The sequence below is a fragment of the Protopterus annectens genome, chromosome 3.part0 (genome assembly GCF_019279795.1).
Source record: "Protopterus annectens isolate FY-2018-M chromosome 3.part0, PAN1.0, whole genome shotgun sequence".
Lineage (NCBI taxonomy): Eukaryota > Metazoa > Chordata > Ceratodontiformes > Protopteridae > Protopterus > Protopterus annectens.
This window is the reverse complement of record NC_056731.1, coordinates 1,607,729,290-1,607,750,098: the sequence shown is the minus strand read 5'-3', so window position 1 is coordinate 1,607,750,098 and position 20,809 is coordinate 1,607,729,290. Positions and strand designations below refer to the sequence as shown.

At 42.7% G+C, this 20,809-nt stretch overlaps 1 protein-coding gene across 1 annotated transcript in view; it reads right to left on the bottom strand.

Moving 5' to 3' along the window:
• The window catches only part of LOC122797139 (F-box only protein 43-like), a 222,399-nt gene that overhangs the window by 132,975 nt on the left and 68,615 nt on the right, over positions 1 to 20,809 (bottom strand). The gene's annotated exons all lie outside the window — the stretch shown is intronic.

Below are 20,809 nucleotides of genomic sequence, written 5' to 3'. Positions count from 1 at the left end.
GACTATGTGAAGAGAGTAATCATGGACATCTCAGAATGCATGTCCCAGGGTGGTATGAACCTAGCACTGAGCAGCATTTTACCTTCTCCGACGACTATGCAACATTTGTCAGCATGGAAGGAGTTTGGCAACAGACCACGCTACTTTGCCAGGAATGGTCTACACTTCTCCCCCACTAGGCTTTCAAATCTAAAACATTGTCTTCCCCATACTGTCTTTTTTAAGGCAATACCAAACATAGCAGATCAAAACTAAGAATCTAAAGGTGTTACTGTTCAGTGGTAGGAGTCTAAACAAAAAACTACACTCTACAAGCTCTCCTCACCCTAGAGGATACAGACACCTGTGTGGCCACTGAGACATGGCTTAAAGCTGCAGAAAGCACACCAACAGTGTAAGGTTATAATGCCTTCCACACATTTAGACCAGCTATTACGCAAGACAGGGACTAAAGGTGGAGGTGTCTCAATTTATATCAATAAACATACCTCAAAAGGCTGGTCAAAACAGGACAATCACCACAGGCAAAATCCCATACCACTTCCTTGCAAGCCCTAGGTCTCCTATGGTCCAAGAAACCCATAACATGTATTTAAGCTTATTGGAAACACTCAACCTCCAACAAAATAGCATACTCATGGGCGAATTTAATTATTCCACTATTAACTGGGAATCCTATATCATAAACATACAGGCACTGAGATTCCTGGATATTCTAAAAGCAAACTCCCCTGGACCAGATTGTCAATACATCAACCGGGGTGCAACCATAATGGATCTGGTCCTGACTAATATGACAGAGTGCTGTGCACCCCATTGTAATTTCTTTGCTGGTAATGTCAAGAACAATATTCAGGAACTACTCTAAAGCTAACTACATACCAAATGATAACCTGACAAATGTTCAAGCCCCCATAAAGCCTGAGAACATTGCTGCCTACATGGAACTGTTAACATGCTTGTATAGTGTTTCTGTGAACAGCTATACCCACCAGGAAGTACAGAACTAACGCAAAAAAAAAAAAAAAAAAAAAAAAAAAAAAAAAAAAAACAAGCCACCCTAGCAGAATCACATCAACAGGCTGTATAACAGAAGGAAGAAAATGATATAAAAAATTAGGAGGTGCAGCACCAAGCAGGATAAAAGCGCTCTCAAACTAAAAACTCAGGGCAAAGTCTACCAAAGCTAAATATGAAATAAATTTGGTTTACCAGACCAAGAACAATCACAAGACATTCTTTAGCTATGTTCGCAGCCTCAAGTCAATACACAGTTGTGTGCAGAACTCATTGTAAATGGAGCCATTTATAGAGTCACAAGATATAGCAAATCTATTGGCTAACAAATTTAGCTTAGCTTTACCCCTTTCTCCCACTTAACCCTCCCTCAGGAATTACCATCAAATTATCTCCCCCAATATCATGAAAGAACAGGTCCTTAACACCATCTCTAAGGTCGAGAAGACTGCATCAATGGGCCCCAGACAATACCCTAGGATGCCCTCTAAATATCATGAAACATGACCCTCAGGCCCTCTGGAATTGCTATTTAACTGCAGCCTCCAAACAGAATTCATGCCTCATGAATGGAGAACAGCAACAGTCATCCCTCTGCACAAAAATGGGCCATCTACAAATCCTGAAAAGTACTGAACCATAAGTCTCAAGATAATTTCCATGGCTTTGCATGAGAGACAGTGACATAGGAAACCTCCAGACACTGGACCCAACCAAGGTTGGTTTCATCAAGGGCAGGTCATGCCTACTCAATCTGGTGGATTTCTTGAGATCATCACCAAAGCAATGGATAACGGCAGAATGGCTCACACTGCCTACATTGACCTGGCCAAGGAATTTGACAGAATAACCCACTCGGGCATTGTTGACAAACTCAGGAAGTTAGGTACAAATCTTTATGTCACCCAGTGGATAGTCAGCTGACTCACAGACAGAAACTAGGAAGCTGGAATTGGGGAGTCCACCTATACAAAGAGGCCAGCCACAAGAGGAGTCCCTCAGGGATCGCTCCTGGGACTGCTTCTTTTTGGCATTTACTTCTCTGAAGTCAAGGCCAGTTTCAATGGTCTCTGGCTGACTAAATTTGCAGATGATTGCAAATTAGGAGTAGTCACTGAATCTCCCATTTGGTACAGCATCTAGGTCCAACAGAATCATTGTTCCTCTGTATTTGGCAATCAGACCTATCATTGAGTACAGTGCCCCTTTTGGTATGTACCTAACCAGGCATACTCAACAACTGGAAAGCCCAGAGAGGTCTCTCACTAAAACAATACAAGGTGCAAGTAAAATGTCCTATGTAGACCACCACCTCAAGGCCCTATCCCTGTATTCTATTGCCTACCGGCTGTCGAGGGGAGATCCATGTCTGGCATATCTGGCATATAAGGTATTGTCTAACTCCATTCTTGATGGACCTCTTGCACAGATGCAAAAAAACAGCACCAGAACTACCCGCTCTAAAGACAAACCTTGCCCGTGATATAAACAGGACCTGTGGAGAGGCAGGTATGTATACCAGAAACTACCCCTTCTCTGGAAAAGGCTCCCCCCAACTATTTGAAGCAGAGTTCCTCCTTAGCCTAATTCAAGTGCAACATGGATAACTGGATGGGGAACAGGAAATTCATTCCTGGTTTGGCACCTGTCTCTGTAATGGACACAGGCAGCTATAAATGGCTCAGCTCCCAGGTCCCTGCTTGTGAATGTTTCATCTCTCAAGCTCCTGCTTACACTTATCAAGGGTACTAGAACTTGTCAGATATTTGAGATGCATGGCTAGGCTTAAAAAGGCCTGTATGGTCATTAGCCTAGTAAACGTCTATGAACCTATAAAAAGTCCAAGATGACGTTTCTGCTTAGTTTAGCAGAAGGATTTCAGTATCACGTGGGAATGGAAATAAAACCAGCACAGACAAAAATAACAGAGCATCTAAATGGGCCAAAAAAAACCCAAAAAAACAAACAAAAAAAAAGAATACAAGAAAGATCATAAGTGATGGGAAGAAATGTTGAAAAAGCATAAATATTGTGACGATCTCCTAGTACAACCTCACGTCAATTAAGATTTGCCAGAGGAATACTTAAGATGATGTGAATTGAAACCAGAATATGAAAGGTTAATAATGGTGCCCAGCATAATGGACTACATATGTGTTGGTCTACAAAGTTCATTGAATGTGTGGTAGAAACGGACAAATGCAGGTTCTGTAAAAAATGGAAACAGTTGCACATCTTGTTGATGGGTGTGATACATCCATGGCAGAGTGGCAAGACTGTTGCATTGGGGATTGCACAAACACAATACCGAAGCAGTTGAGAAGCACTGGAAACACGAACCGCAGTGCATTGCAGTTGTAGATGTTGGAAAAGCTGATACCAAATGGGTTCACCATTTACCAGCAGTTCAAAAAATAGATACGAGAAAACAAGATATAGTAGTCCATGAAGAAAAATAAAAGTAGCATCAATCTTTAAAATTGCTGCACCCACTGACCACTGTTCTACAGAAAGGCGGTCAAAAATCCAGGATTTCCAGGCAGAAATGAGAGCAATGTGGAAGAAAATGTTTGAATAGCAGTATGAGCAACAGGTCTAAAAAAATAATTTGCAATCGTATTGGATATGCTGCCAATACATGCAACTATGTATGAATTACAGGAGTCAGTTCTGGGTGCTGCAAAGAACACTTTTGGCTACCATCAAGGACTGAAAATACTAATTTCATGAATGTTAATCATACACTGACTTAGGAATGGGGTCTATTCCCACCATGGTATTAGAATCCCAAGAGACCTGGGGAAATTTCTACATGATTGCATCTCAGGGATGTGTCAAGATGAAAAGGAAAAAAAAAAAAAGTTGCTACATGTGGCAGTGGTCAGGTATGCAGGGAGGTTTTATCAAGGCTTCTGCAAGCAATGTCAAATTCTCTATGTTACAAATTGCTTGAAAGACCATTCATAAAAGCGTTAGGCAATGACTGAGCATGGCTACTAAAGAATAGTCTTTTTGCAGGACATAGTTGGCTATCAGAGAGCAATTAACAGACATATCACACTTCTGTACATGGCTTCTCAACAAAAGGGGTTCATAGATAGTTACAAGGTATATAGTCTAGGAGAACATTAAGTGGCTTAGCCCAAATTCCCAATCATGCCAAACAAGTGTATATGCTGAAGGTCACACAGTAGGCAAATGAAGGTGGAAGAATTCAAACCCTATATCCTTAGCACAGGAAGCATCTCAAACAGCAACAGCTTTAGTCCAGGGTTCTGTCAGGCAAGATAAAAGCAAATAAACCCTAAGGGAGAGTTGTCCTGAAATGCCAACAGTGTGAAAAGTGCCACCTCCATCTACAGAAAACTGGTGTGAAAACTACTCTATCAAGGACTAAGATATATAGTCCCATACAATGTCCCCCCCATCCCCTCACCCGAAGGCAGATGCATCCATAGTGACAGCTACAACAGGGATGATGGCTAGAAATGCTATGCCTGGAAGCAAGTTTAGACAGTCCATCAATATTTGGATACTCTGATTGGTACAGGCATGGAATCCATCAGTTGGGGTGTGTGATCTTTCAGAGTCAACAGTAAAGATCCTGGTATTTGACATTAGAACTATAAAAAAAGTTGCTGCCATTAGTCCAAGTGTTCTCAGGTAAAGTGGTGTTGAAAGCAGTTTGGGCTTATATGAAGGAATTCATCTTATGATGGAGGATTCTGTCTAATGGAAAAAAAACCTGCTAGGATAGTGGGTCAAGCATGCATTCACAGAATGTGACCACATGCTGTGGGGTCCATCAGGGACTTTGCTGTCTTCATTGCAATTCAAGGAATGGAACAGTATGAAAACACTGTCTTGCCGACACCAGATGACTGACAGCCATCCTGGCAGTGGATAATCTAGATATAGGATCACCCTGATTCCTTGCAGCCTGAGGTACACTGCAATGACAAATATGCATTTGGTGAACAACCTGAAGACAGACTAAATTGGACTGCCTAGAACTCAATGATTACACCTCTCCTAGGCTTAAAAGTACCTGCTGTATTTCTTGGCAATACAGATATGCAGGTAAGCATCTTTGATGTCCAAAGAGCAAAAACAGTCTCCTTCTGGCAGAGTGGGATGGATGAACTGTACCATGGACATGTAAGAAAGATTCTTTCAGAATAAATTAATTTAATCCATTAAATATAGGGCTGAAGCCCTTGCCCTTTTTTTGGAACTAAAAATAATATGCAGTAGAAGCCACATCTTTTTCTGCCTGGTGAGAACTCCTGGATGCCCCTGCCTGCAGAAAGAACACTTCATTGTTTGCCATGCTCTTCTTTGGGAGGCGGGATCACTGACAACTCCAAAGAGCATTTAAACGGTTTCGCTGTCAGAAAAAAAAAAACCTTACTGCTTAGTTCACACACATCTGTAAAATAGTAAAACTGGGGCACTGCCCATGATTAAAAACACAGCTACAAATTAGACTGCAAAGCTAACCACTAAGAGATGATCAAGAAGCAGCACTTTCATCAAACCTCACTTTAAACTAGGTACAGGCGAAAAAGTATTTTCAAAGTTGGAGTCTGCTACTTGGAATCAACATTTAGCTGAGATGAGAACAAAACAAACACCCTGGAACTGTTCAAAACAAAACTTAAGGTACATTTGTTGAGGGAATCTCAACACATTTGCTACAAAGAAAAGGACTAGTCTTTACATCTAATGCTTTAGTTCAGTTTATTGCCTGTAAAACCTCAAATTATCACCTAAATTGAAATTGTCGTAGAAATTACAGTTGTATAAGTAAATTTCTCACAGCAGTAGATGTTTGAATGACCACTGCTGCAGTAACCTTAACAATATAGGTTATATCCTGCCAAGGGTAGAACAAGCCAACCAAGCTTCAAGGCACCTTCCACTGACCCAATTCAGTCAGCACAAATTCAGATGAATAAAAAGACAGGTCTGGGCACGAAGTCCTTCACACCTTTCATGCCAACAGACAAGGAAGCAGAGTCCTGAAAGGACAATGCTAAGAAAAGAAAAGAAAAGAAAAAAAAAAAAAAAAAAAAAAAAAAGCAAATGTCCACACCCTGGCACAAACACACCAAAACAATGAGATGGAGGGAGCTGCTACTGCACCAGTGTTCAAACATCCACTCTTGTAGGATCATAGGAAGTTACTAGGCTATTGGCCCTGAGGTCCTTATAAGCCTAGCAAAGAGTTTAGCCCATGTTTAGACAAGTCAGTACCCGATGCCCCTGTCCAGCAGGGACACGGGTGGAATCCCCAGGGATACATTTTCTATTTCCCATCCAGTTATCCAGGTTGCACTTAAAAAGGGGTAGAGAGATACTCTACCTGCTGTGGAAAGGGAGTCTCTTACACAGATGGGGGGCTCTATGGGACACAAATCTGTCCCGCCAAGTCCTGTTGATGTCACAGACCAGTTTGAGGCCACGCATGTGAGTTACTAGAGAACAGCTTGACTTGCAGGTGTGCAGCAGTCCTATCAAGGCGGGGTCCAAGAATGCCTTGTATGCCAGAGTTCACCTATGAGGAGTCTGTATGAAACTGAATAGAGGGATAGGGCTTTTAGCCTGTGTATGGTAGATTTTTGAGGCCCTCACTGGTGAGGAACCTCTGTGGTCTTTCCAGCTGCTGCATGTGCTTTGCAAGGCACATGCTGAATGGGGTATTGTACTCAATAATGGGCCTTATAAGGGAAGAATACAGGGATGTTGTCCCTGGATAAGATACCCTTACTTATGAGGTGGGCCATGTAGAAAGCTTCCGTTCAAAAGAAGCAACATGGTGGTCAAAAGTCAGGTTGCTATCAATCTGGGTGCCTAAATCCCTCACGACTGATTGTGTGTCAAGGACGTGGTTATTAATGTGATAATTTGTGGGGACATCACTCTTCTCAAAGGGGATAATGATGCATTAAGCACTTTCATTTTATAAGGACTTCTTCAGAACTGGTAATAAGCCTCCCCCCTCAGCATTAAAAAGGGCAGATAGTGGGCACATGGGTACATAAACAGCATAAATGATTGGATTAACAATCAGGTAAAAATTAAATACAATCACCAACTATTTCATAAAAAAGCTTTAAATACTAAAATACAAGAATATAATCCTTCCTGCTTTTGTGTAAGCTTTTGTAAAAATATTTATACAAAGCCATAACAAAAAAGAAAAACAACAACAGAGGCAGGATGGATAACAACATGCATGAAAGGAAAAGACTAAAAGATGAGCATCAGTGGTCTTTTTGTACATGGTGCTACCATTTCAAAGTTGACAGGACAGATCATGGAATTTCTGAAACCTAAGCATAGTTTACTGACCATATTCAGATATACCTCCTTGAAATGGAAAGGGACAAGAACATTAGTGGGCAGGGTATGATCTGGGAAGAGGGCAAGGGAGAAAAGTGCTGTCGGTTACAGAAATGTGAGCTTTACTTGTGCTGACAAAGGGTTTTGTCAAGATCAGGGATCTCAGACTCACAGCCCCCAAACCTCAAGTGGCCCACAATTCTATGTGAAGTAAGCTACTACAATGTATTCCATGCTGCACTGACAGACTCATTTTGGAGACTGTGACCCTTGGCAGAATACGTTAGTCCTCATGGTCATTCAAGTTTGAGACCCATGGCCTAGATCATGGCATGAGACAGACGTAAGTTTGAAAAGTTACCAGCCATCTCTGCTTACAAAAACAATGAGTTTGACTAAGTATCAACATTTGCTTTTGTCTACCATAAAAAACCTCCCGAGTGATGAAAATACTTATAGCTAATACAATTTTTCTTTTCCGACTCATCAAGACTTGATCCCTTTCCTTAATAATGTCTCTACTTCAAACACGAATTATGAAAATTGGCAAGCTCTTACTCTCCCAAAAGTTTATCTGGGGGAACAGCCTCTCCTAAACTGAGGCTAAATGACAAAAATATCAAGGTGAAAAAGGATTGCAAAATGGGCCCCAGTTTAACTCTGTAAGCAGTGTTTCAAGACAGACTTACCATGTGTATATATCAGTGCAAGTTGACAGGACAGAGGTCATTAAGCATGTCTAAAAGAATAATAATCCCAGTGAACTTGTAGGAAATCTAGTAAAACTTGCCACTGTTCTGTACAGAATTTAGTCTTGGTAGCTTCAGTAACGATTTGAGAAATGTTATGGAATATGTTAGTAGCCTGTGTAGCTCTACTTTATAATGACCAGCTAGTTCAGATAAAAATCACCCAAAATTGATGGCTAGTCTCATTTCATTCAGGACTTGAAGTAGCTTACTTCTAAAGGGTGGCAGTACATACAAAATCACATTAAACTACATATTACATTTGTAGAGCATAAAAATACACTACATTCCAGCTACAGACCTCATCATTAGCAGTGTTACCTTTCTTTATGAGGCAAGCTTGGACATTAGATTTTGTTTCATAAAAACATGCACTACTACTCACTCTAGTTCTACTGCCAAAGAGAAAATAATTCTCTTGCTTATATTTAGACAGTCTGATATTTTTGAACCAGGATTTTGTTATAGCTAAAATAGCATGAGTTAGCTAACAGAATCCAATATGCAAGTTGGGGTCACTCATTTAGTAAGTGCTGAGTGAATACTCTCCTCAGCTACTTTATCGCATCTTCACAGGGCTAGCATGACAAATGTGGTTGAAAATGACTTTTCCTGCCTTGAAAAGCAAAGAAATAATGCTGGCTAGCTGCTATAAAACCAGTTTAGGTCACCATTTGATGTAAAATCTACTGTTATAAGGTCTCTAAAGAGCTCTAGAAGCATGCTTCCCTGGCAACCCTCGGTGCTTGGATGTAGCTGCACCCCACCTCCCAACACAAAAGTAAATAACTATGATCCTAAATAAAATACCAACAAAATCACTTTTTTAATGTACTCCTGTACAAGTATCAGACCCAAAGACTGTAACGATTTCCATGTATATACCTGCTATAGCAACCTTCACACAGCTTCTACCTGAATTTAACTCACTAGATAAAGGCCCATCTTAAACTGTTTTTTTTTTTTTGGGGGGGGGGGGGGTCTTCTTTCTCCAAGGATCAGGTGGGGCCTTATCCATTCCTCTACTCAATTCCCAACCCCTCCCCCACTTTGTCTACTTTTAAACAAGGTTATCCCCAACCCTGCTTCTGCCATCTAATAATTTGTAAGCTACACACCACATCAAATCCCTACCATCATCCAATACCTAACAAGTTTCCAAAAACTCTCTTCCATGTCACCAGTCAGAAAATCACTCCATCCACTCACAGCGTCTTATGAAATAGACATCTAACATATATTGGACAATATTTTCACTAAATATGCTACATCTACAACTTCTCTTCATCCCATTACTATTTCTTTTGGAACATATAACATCCCCTTGACACCACACACACACACGTCTCTACCCATAACTCACAATCTCACACTGCCAACTATATCAGCATCACACCTACTTTATACTCCTCTACTCCTATATACTATCAAACAAAATATACACTATCAGAACCTCTCTACTCTAGGATTACTTCAAAAACCTAAAACTAAATGGACAGCTCACCACAACCACAGCCCTATAAATATACACCTAACCTTACCATGGCCCTACTAATCCTAATTAACCCATATTCAAAACTTCCACCTGACACACACCTACCACCTCTCACCATTCTACTCATTTTTCCTCCTTGTACATCAACTAGCAAAACATCAGAAGTAGCTTTTTTTAAACAAGAAACATCTTTAATAAATTATAACTTATGACATAGTCAATCCTACGTTTATATAAATGGAAACAAACCATAGACAATTTTAGTTGCAAACATACATCACAGACCGTTAGTTGCAAACACATTACTTATAATATATACAGTCATTGTTAGTCAAACATAACTAGCTCATTCAAATCCTGACTTCTTTTAAATCTTAGTCCTTCTCTGCATGTATTGCTCCCACAATTCCCAGTTTTTCTATGTAATTCGCTCCTACCCTTTTCTAAATATCCCAGTTCCAGTTGTTTTCTCTCTCTTACTATATTTGCTACTACTAGTACAGTTGGTTTAGACTTTGATTCACATTTTCTAGTCATTACGTTTTTGGCAGCCACCATAATTAGACTCAGCAAGGCCATACTTTGCCTAGGCTATTCTGATTCTGTACCATAGCTCAAAAAAATCATTTCCTTAGCTACACAAATTTGCTTACCCGAGTATCAATGACAGAATAGTCTGCAGGGAATCTTTAAAGTCTGCCAACTTATTGCACACCCAGAAAATATGCTCCCAATTACCACCTCCTTCCTCATCACACCTCCAACATATACTGTCTACCTGAATAAAAATACTTTGAAGTCTACTTGGGGTATAAAAATACCTGTCCAAACACTTCCAAGAAAAGATCCTAAATATTCTAGACTTTGTTGCATATTTGGAGACATACATATATCCCCACATTGTTTCTTTGTGCTTAACCAATCTCTTCCCAATCCTTTCTAACCTCCTCTGATTGATTCCTATAGTTATCATGCAATATTTTATATGGTCTGCTAATTATTCCTTTAACAGCGGCGTCTGTTCTAGATACTACTATATACTCTGCCAGTACTGGTCTTCAGCTTAGGACCCCCCCCCCCCCATTTCTTTCTTATTGCCTATACTCTATCAGTCCCCAGTAGGTAAGGCAATCTGTAGCATGCACTCCAAATAAATTCTTGGCCTCTTCCAATTCTATTTCCTTTCCCCCTCTAATTATTTGCTCCCTATACCATGGTTCTTCTGCCAGTTTTCTCTAATAAATTCCAGCCCCCTCTTGCCTATTGTCTGCATCCCTAATTGCAGTCATCCCTATTGGCAGAATCTCCCTTCTCCACTCCTGTGTTGGCTTGGTTCGTAGAATACATTCTGCTACTTTATGAATATCACATTCTCTATGGTTATTGTTATTCTCCTTAACTATCTGCATCCAAAATTCCAGTCTCATCATGAATCCCCCCCCCCCCCGTTTTATCATCCCCGTTTTATCATCCCTGTCCACATTGAATTACAGGTTTCTGCTTGTGCCTTAACTGCGTAGCTCTGAAATACACCTTCAAATTGGGTAACCCCAAACCGCCCTGTTCTACTTGAAAAATCAGCTTACCCCACTTGACTCTTGCCATCTTCCCTTCCCAGATAAAATCCTTCAGCTTTTTATTAATTGGCAACTACAACTTCTCCTCTGGTTGATGAACATGTCTGACCTCTGTATACAACTAAACAGGCTAAAAACATTTAAACTGCTTGCACCTTTCTATCCATATCCATATAACAGAGCTTCTAATTGCTCAGCTTTTGTATTATCTTTTTAGTCTCTCTTCCCACATATCCTTAGCTGCCACACCAGAATCTCTCTTAATCTAGATGAAACCACAGAGTGGGGAACCAAACTTGACAAGGACAGAATAAGGCAATGAGGATGACTTGAGCTCCCCAGCCATCATGCTTTCTGAATAAACTTGGGAATCAGAGGAAGAGGAGGATAAGCATATAGCAGAGGAAGGGCCAAGCATGGACTACAGCGTCTCTGGTTCACTCCCCTTGTAAGGGGGGGGGGGGGGATTAGAGCAAAATACTCGCTGCACTTCGCGTTGGAAAGAAAGGCAAAGAGATTGCAGCAAGGACAACCCCACCTTATGAAGATCCTGTCTGCTACTGATGGATTCACAGACCACTCATAGGGCATCAGAATAGATCTGCTGAGCCGGACTACTAGAATGTTGATTTCCCTGGAATGTGCGTTACTACCAGAAAACACAGGAGATCGTCCACTCCCACAATCTCACGGCCTCACAACAAAGGGGGTAAGATCTGGTTCCCCCAGTTTATTGATGTATCAGAATACAGACATATTTGCCCCTCTAGATGGCAATTGTCCTGGTAGGGGGAAAGGCATGGAGAGCTTGCAGTGCCAAAAGCACCGCCCTCATCTCCAAGACATTGATATGCAGCCTGATCTCCACTTACCTTGGACTGTCCTTCCCATTCAATGCCCCCGACCTGAGCAGGGAGGTGCCCCTGGTCATCGTGATCGGGGGAAGGAAGAACAAAAGGGCAGCCCAGAAGAAGGCCCAGGGACTGAAGCCATCATAGAAAACAGTCCCGGCAAACTCGAGACAACCAAAACTAGATGTGACAAGGGGAGATCAAGAAGGGACCATTGAACGGCTAAGGTCCACTGAAGAACCTTTATGTGGAGGCATGCAGCTGGAAGAAAGGTGATAGTGACTGCCATAGACCCCAACAGCCGAAGAACCATACCTGCCAGGGGAAGCTGGGTCTGTAGAATATAATGCACGAGATGACAAATCGATAACCTATCTGAGGGCAGAAATACCCTGCCCTGTGTAGTATCCAACCAAGCACTGATGAAGTCCAATATCTGAATGGTTGCCAGTTGTGACTTGGCAAGATTTATCGTGATGCCCAGGGAAGGGGCTAGATGGAGAAGACAGTCCCTGGCCTGAATCAGGTCCACTGAAGAACCTTTATGTGGAGGCATGCAGCTGGAAGAAAGGTGATAGTGACTGCCATAGACCCCAACAGCCGAAGAACCATACCTGCCAGGGGAAGCTGGGTCTGTAGAATATAATGCACGAGATGACAAATCGATAACCTATCTGAGGGCAGAAATACCCTGCCCTGTGTAGTATCCAACCAAGCACTGATGAAGTCCAATATCTGAATGGTTGCCAGTTGTGACTTGGCAAGATTTATCGTGATGCCCAGGGAAGGGGCTAGATGGAGAAGACAGTCCCTGGCCTGAATCAGGTGATGCCTGGAGGGAGCGGAAAGAAGCCAATCATTCAGGTAGGGAAAGACCTGAGCCTCCACTACCACCATCACTTTAGTAAACACCTGGGGTGGTGGTGGTGGTGAGTCCCTAAAAATGACAGGCTCCCAGCTGGAAGCAGAGGAACCATCGGGAGCATCTGCTCATCTTGATATAATAGTATGCACCCTGAAGGTCCACTGAGAACATCCAATTGTTCATCTGTAAGGGGAGAATGGACTGAAGGATGACCATCCAAAACTCTGTCTTGGCAATGGACAGGTTCAGGTTAGAAAGATCCAGAATGGTTCTCAAGTCCCCCATTTTCTTTGGTACCAAAAAGTACCTGGAATAAATGCTCGATCCAGACTGGTCTGAGTGGACAGACTGGAGGATTCATTTTGCAAGCAGCCTGTCGATTTCTATGGCTGCCTCCTCCCGTTGACCAGGTGGAACGTCTGGGAGGTGTTTCAGTGGAGACGGAGGATGAAGAAAGGGGATAGAGTAACCACTGGATAGGATTTGCAGCACCCAATGATCATTTGTGATGGACTCAAAGGCTGTTGGGTGCAGCGATAGATGCCCCCTGACTGCCTCCAAAGACTAGCAGTCAGGCAATCCCTCAGGATTGCTGAAAGGGTCTATCCAAGAATGAATCTCAAGACCCCTGGTTCGTCGGACCCCCTCTGTCACAAGGGTGGTTTCGGTCATATCCCCCCTCTGCCCCTGGAGGAAAATGAACCCTGAGCGTCCTGAGGAAAACCCTGAGACTTCTGAAACCACATCTTCTTGAATCCATGCTGATTCCTTGAGCAAGATCTTTGGGGAGTAAAGAAGCGGATCCCAACAGCAGACAAGGTCCTGCCTGTCTTTCTCACTCTGGGTCATTTCACAAACAGTTTTGCCAAATAATGTGGAACTGTCGTAGGAAGCATTCGTGAATGACGCCTTGAAGGGTTCCGAAAAGGCACAAAGCAGGAGCCAGGTGTGCCGCTTATTGGCCACACTCGTCCCACCAGCCCTAAAGGCACCTTCAGTCGCATGAGAAAGTAGCCTCATGGACGTGTTAGACATGGTAGTTAGGGTGGCCATGCGGGAGGAGAAGACCTTCTCCTCTGCCGACATGGTATCAACTGGGGAACCTTTAGACCATTGGGATCTGTCAGACAGGGCACTGTGAACCTTGTCTGGGCCCCTAGGGATGGCCTCAGCTGTGTCTGGTTCCTTCTATGACCTACTAGAAATAAGATCCACCAAGGAATCTGCAGGGGGACACACCCAGGAAGTAGAAGGTCCTGTGCCAAACGCCTCCAGGAATAAAGACTTCTGGGTTGGGGTTGAGGGTAGACCACCCATCAAGATGGAGAAGGATTTCCATAATGTCTCCAAAGGAGACATCATCCGGGGGTGACCAAGGGGAACCCTCTTCTTCATCCAAGTCTGTATCATCAGTGAAAGATTCCAGAGGGGAGTCTAAGTGCCTCCTCTTCCACATATGCTTCTGAGGAGCCTCCTCAGGGGGGAAACTCTGGGAGGACTCGGAAGGTTCAGGGAATTCCTGAATAGGAACCTCCTGTGGCAGTCTGGCTGCAGGCTGTCCCTGAGCGGGCAGGACAGAAGACTCCGGCTCAGAAAAAGGAGCCAGGGAGGAATTCTAGGAAGTGTGTGTCAAGGCTCTCTGAGTGAAGAGGACCCTCTCCATCACCTCGACCGCTGAAGGTGACTGGACCCCAGGAAGCAAAGCAGCCAGACTTGAAACAGGAGACTGCCTGGCCACTATCCCCGGTGCCTAGGGGGAGCAGGAGCAGAGCTTCCCAGCACGAAGCTCTGGTGGGGAGGGATGACTCCAAGAGTCTCACAGTTAAAGGTAACCCCCCCCCCCACTCTGACATCAGAGCCGAAGTGCTCCAGGTAACGGTCGAAGTTGAGGTGCAAGGTGCCATCGGCACTGACCCCTCAACACTTGGGAATCTCAGACCCAAAGACTCCGCAGCAGAGGGTCATATCTGAGAAGGAGAAATCGGGAAGAAGATTGCATGCTCACAGCCCTGGAGGGGGACAGAGTAGGCAAGACTCCTAGATGGTTCTGGGCATGAAGAAACTATCATCTTGTCCACCTTGGCTTTGGACAGGCTGTGAGTGGGCTGGACAGAAAAAGCCACTGATCCCGGCAGAGAATGACACTGAGGGGAGGCTGAGACAGGAGACCTAGCCTGGGAGATATCTCTGGCTCCGGGGAAAAACAAGGAGACTGAAGCAGAGGCGGAGACTTCTGGTGGCTCAGCAGAGGAAGCCCGCTTTGGGAATCTCTTTCTTGGCTGATCCCATTCCTTGTGATGGGCCTTCTCTCCGTTTCTGGACTTCTTAGTGGGAGTTTGAGTCCCAGACGCCAGGGCAGAGGAAGAAAATGCCTCGGTCGGTAGGGAAGAAGGCCTTTCAGGGTTACTTTATTCCTCCTGTCGATGACAGCATGGGGGTTGATGCCCGCATAAATTGGACAAGAGGAATCCAGGTGTGGAATCCCCAAACACATCACGCACAGAGTGTGGGCATCCAAAGAAGGAAGCTTATGCCCACCCTCTGCACACTTCCTGAACCTGGTTTGGGAGTTTAGGCATGGAGACAGGAAAAAGACACACATGCACACTCACAAAGGGAGAAGAAAAAGGAGAGGTTTTTTTTTTTTTTTTTTTTTTTTTAAATATTTTTACCGATGCTGACACGGAAAGAAAAGGGTAGGAAGAGAGCAGAAAATAGGGAAAAGGACTCAAAAAAAGAACTTAAAACCATTGAAGAGCCCTGAACAGCTTGGAGCAACTGGAACCAGTGTTGTTCAAAATGAGTGGCAAAACGAGATTTGGAGAGGAGGGAGAGTGGGGCATTATTGGCAGAGGAGGAGCTTGGATTTTGGATCTGATGCTGGAGTATACGACGAGTAGGATCCATGTCAGATCAGAGTCCCACAGTTTGAAGATCAAATAAAAACAACTTCAGATCAACTATTTAACAGTGTGTTTTAGTACATACCAATTGTCTCCATAGATCACAGCACCACAAAGCCCCGAACAGAGAGTTTACATTTGCTATTACTTTTGTGATTGTAGAAGGCCCTATCAATTTGAGCTTCACTCACTTCAGGATGCATGTGAATGGGTCCAACTGGGTAGCACTTAATGGGGATAACCCTGAAGGAGCAACAGGAAACAACTGTCACCAGCAAGAGGCAACCAGCTACAACACAATAAGCTAAAGTGAAGCAATGACTAAAAGATGATCTGATTATAAAGCTTAAAGGACTCCAGATCAATTATTCACTTTATATGTTTACAAAGCATAGCAAAACGAGTCTGCAAGACAGATAGTGTTTTTTTTTTAATTTATTAATCTGATCTGTATTCAGGATGAGATGCTACACTCAGTAAGTGGAAAAACATGGCACAGCCCTGGAAGACTAATATTGCAAGTAAGGTGAAAAGGCAGCAATCTACGCAGCTAAATAAAAGCAAAACAATCCAACCATCAGGTGGTACTTGTGATTTGCAGAAGTCATCTCTCCAAAATTTTGAATTCAGGTACCAAAAGAAAGTGAATGATTTGAATGGCTCATCCACATAAATGTTTGGTCCGAATTTCAAGAAATTACTCTAAATGCATGGTTTAAAACAGTAAATGACAATGGGTCTTTGATGAATTTCAATAAATTATGAACAAAGGGGAGACTCTGCACACTGTAGGCACCATCTTTAACTGCCAAGTGCATGCACAGTGGGTAAAAAACAAAAAACAAATGAATCCACATTGGAGGACAGGGTATGTTTATTTAGTTCAGGAGTTTCTCAAAATGCTCATTCAATCTCTCAGCAAAAGTCCCAAACTGAGTTTAGGGTTTCTACATCTTTGGTGAAGGCAGCATGAGTAATATTCTAACTCGTCTTCCTCAGTTACTGGATGATGCACCTGAATATCTGAAGCCATCTGAAAGTTGTTCTCCATGACTCTACCAAAGTCTTCATTTCAGTGACTTCTATAGCTGCTGTCTTCCTTACTTGTCAGTACCCCTCAGTCAAATCAGTGGACCACCTACTAATACATGCCTCACAAGGGTAAATAAGAATAGGGTGACTTTTTTAGTCAAGATCTGGGAAGTAATACTGGCTCTTAGACACCCTACCCAGAGGGACGTGCAAAAGGATATGATTGAGCTTCCCATGCATGTGTTCAAGGCAGGAAAGACACTGGTCTTGAGTGGTATTTTGCCATCACCTAGAATGATGATGAGATTCAAAGACATGATAATTGGCTTTAATACTTGCCTATGTAGTTGGTGTCATTCTAGGAGGATCCAGTATGAGTCAGCTTGGGATGAGATGGCTGACAAGTCTTCCTGTTTTGCCAAGGATGGCCTTCACCTTTTACCAAAGCTTTTATAGGTTCATAGGTGTTTACTAGGCTAACAACAAGGTCCTTTTTAAGCCTAGCCATGCATCCCAAATCTCTGACAAGTTCTGATACCCTTGATAAGTGTAAGCATGGGCCTGGGAGATGAACTATTTACAGGTTACCTGTGTCCATTAGAGACATAGGTGCTAAACCAGGGCTGAATTTCTGGTTTCCCATCCAAATGTCCAAGTTACACTTGAACTGGGTTAGGGAGGAACTCTGCTTCACATGGATGGGGAGCCTGTTGCATAGACGGGGTAGTCTCTGGGATACATACCTATTTCTCCAGCAGGTCCTATTTATATCACAGGCAGGGTTTAAGTCTTTAGAACAGGTAATTCTGTGGGTATGCAGAAGGTCCATCAGAGTAGGCTCTGACAATGCCCTGTATGCCAGGCATAGATCTCCCCTCAAAAGCCTGTAGGAGACAGAATACATAGGGCCTTCAGGCAGTCTGCAAAGGACATATTACTTGCGCCCTGTATTCTTTTAGTGAGGAACCTCTGTGGATGTTCCAGTTGTTGGATATGCCTGGTTAGGTACATACCAAAGGAGACACTGCACTCAATGATAGGTCTGATGAATGCCAAATATAGTGGAACAATGACTTCCTTGGACTTAGATGCCATACCTTTGTTTATAAGTTGTGCAACAAAGATTGAATTCCTCACCACTGTAGACATGTGATGATCAAAGGCTAGATTATTGTGTGTGTGTGTGTGTGTCCCTAAGTCCCTGACTACTGGGTCAACTCTAAGGGGTGTGTTGTGAATATGATAGTTTCCAGGGATGGATGACTTCCTAGAGGATACTATTATGCATTTCCTGGCATTTAGTTTTACTCCATGGCTCTGACACCAGTTGTTTGTCTGTGTCAGCCTCTCCTGGAGAATATTTGTGTCAGTGTGAGATTCAATGACAGCTCCTAATTTGCAATCATCTGCAGATTTATTCAGCCAGACACCACTGACATTGGTCTTGACTTCTGAGCAGTAAATGCCAAAAAGGAGCGGTCCAAGGACTGATCCCTGAGGGACTCCACTTGTGACTGGCTTCTTTGTAGAGGTGGAGTCTTGCTAAAGCCTTTGCTGTCCCCATACTGCCTTTTTAGGCAAACTCCACCTGATGGACACTCCAAACTAGCAAATTCTAATATGGAGCACCTTAATGTAGCTCTACTCAGTGCCAGGAGTCTTAACCAAAAAATGACCAAACTGGAGGCTTTCCTGCAACTTGAACAAATTCATGTATAGTTAGAGAAACATTGTTTCAAACCAATGAGAGCACTCCTGTTCCTGACATAATGCCCATCACATCTTCAAACCCACTGGTAATTGTAGGGTAGTATCAGTATTTGTCATGGATATGACCATTTCATGACAGATTCTTTGGGACACCATATGTGAACTCCTAGAAGTCCAAATCACCCTAAACAAGACTAATTACTATTTACAGAACACTGTTTATGTCCTCTAAGCATGATAGCTATCTTAACACACTAGACGAAATTCCATTAAACCCAAGTCCTTTCTACTAGGAGACTTCAACTATCAATCAGTAAACTGGCTGATCTACACTGCCAATGGTCGACATGCCCAGTATTTTCTTAACATACATCTCCTTCACAAATAATTTGCCATCCTACTAGGGGCCCCAATATCTTGGATCTAATCCTGACAAATATGGACATCTTTTCCACAGCTCCATATGTATCATGTCTTGTTAAATCAGAAGATAATTTATTGACCTTGCCCTCTAGAACTGGTGGTACTTCTCCCATAAATAACTTGTTGATGAGAGAATTCTCAAAAGAAAACCTTCTTCAGTTACTTGGTGACTTACATTCTTGCCACTGTCACTAAAGCTGTTACCTATTCCTATGACTTCTACTCATACTTGAATAGCTGATAAGCAGTCCCTATCCACATCACATGTAATAAGCAATTTAAAAACAAACCCTTGTGGCGGAATACCCATATAAATAACTTGTATAAAAGAAACTGCCTAATGTTTATAAGAGGTCTTTCCTACCTACCTTAAAAGCACAAGAACAGTGTTTGTTATGGATACTCCTTGGCTAGCAAAGATGGCCAAAGACGCCACCACCAGAATTAAGACCTGGCAAGCTTTTCCTTCCAATCATATCCCCACAGGTATTACCTCCATATGCAGTTCCAGAATCCACAGAGAATCCACAGGCGATACTTCATAGAGACCATAGGCATGCTGCTCAACAAAGAACAAATACTGCAAACAGCTATAAAATATATATGGACAGATATAGAATTTTCCTTCTGCAACTCAGATTTGCAGTGAAATTATCTTCTCATTTACAGGCACAAACTCTGACTTATAGCACACAGCTGGGGGGTTGGGAGCACACCTGCACCTGTCTCTGCCACAACCACCCTTAGCTTCTGAGGGTCAGCTCTAAAGAGAACACATAGCTGAAAAGTCCATTTCCAGAACCATTTCTATCTGTAGGATAAAACACACTAAACTGAGTTTGTATTTAACCTCCACACAACCTCTGCTTCTTTCCCCAGCAGAAAGGGAGCATTCTATGCCACAAGGTGGAACTGAATCCATTCTGGTAGAGAAGATCACTGCAGCATTAAACCGTTCCATTGTGGCAAAGATGGAGGGGTATATGCAATCCACCCAAAAATGCATGTGTTTGTTAACATTTATTTATTTTATTTTTATTTTATTTTTTATTTAAATTTGTTGACCGGGAGTGTCCGACTGGACATAGGTCGATTTTCAGCGGAGGCCAGAGGAGAAAAGCTCCACAGTTAAAATAAACAGACAGTAGTTACACTGGATTACATAGTGATTAACAATTTAACATAGCAATTACTTACAACATATTTACAGATGAACATAGTACATCAGTAGACAACTAGAATCTTTATCTGTGAAGTACATAACAGACATTAACAAATGTTACAAATGAGACGTTCCTGCTGTATAATAAGTACTAGGCTTATGAGCATCTGAGCTTGCTATAATCAAGATAGTTAGTGGAGTGGAAAGAAAGGTAGTGGTTGGATGGGGTGGATGATATTAGAGTGGGAGTTGCAAGGGCATAGCCAGCATGTTTTTAGGTGCGCTTTTAGTAAAGTTTTGAAGTGGGAATGCCTTTTCAATGCTGCATGGAAGGCAGAGACAGCATCTCTGGACCAGCAAAATGGGGTAGTGGTCTCTGTTCCACTTGGAGAGCTCACATTCTTCGGTTTCTGCGGAAAATCATTTGCCAAGTGATGGACAGCAGACCTCATCCAGTAATCAAACCACCACTTTGTCCTTGCACATACAATGGAGTACTCATGGGAGCTCACTTCTGTCTAGATGCGCTTTGCAGACTTGGTAAGGGTATATGGCCATGTATTCTGGAACACCTTGAAGTGTTACAATGTTACAGCAGTACAGGGTCTCCAAGGCCATCACTGCAGGTCATTCAGTAGCTGGATTTGAGGAGAGTTGCGTCTGAACTCTCACCATTAAGT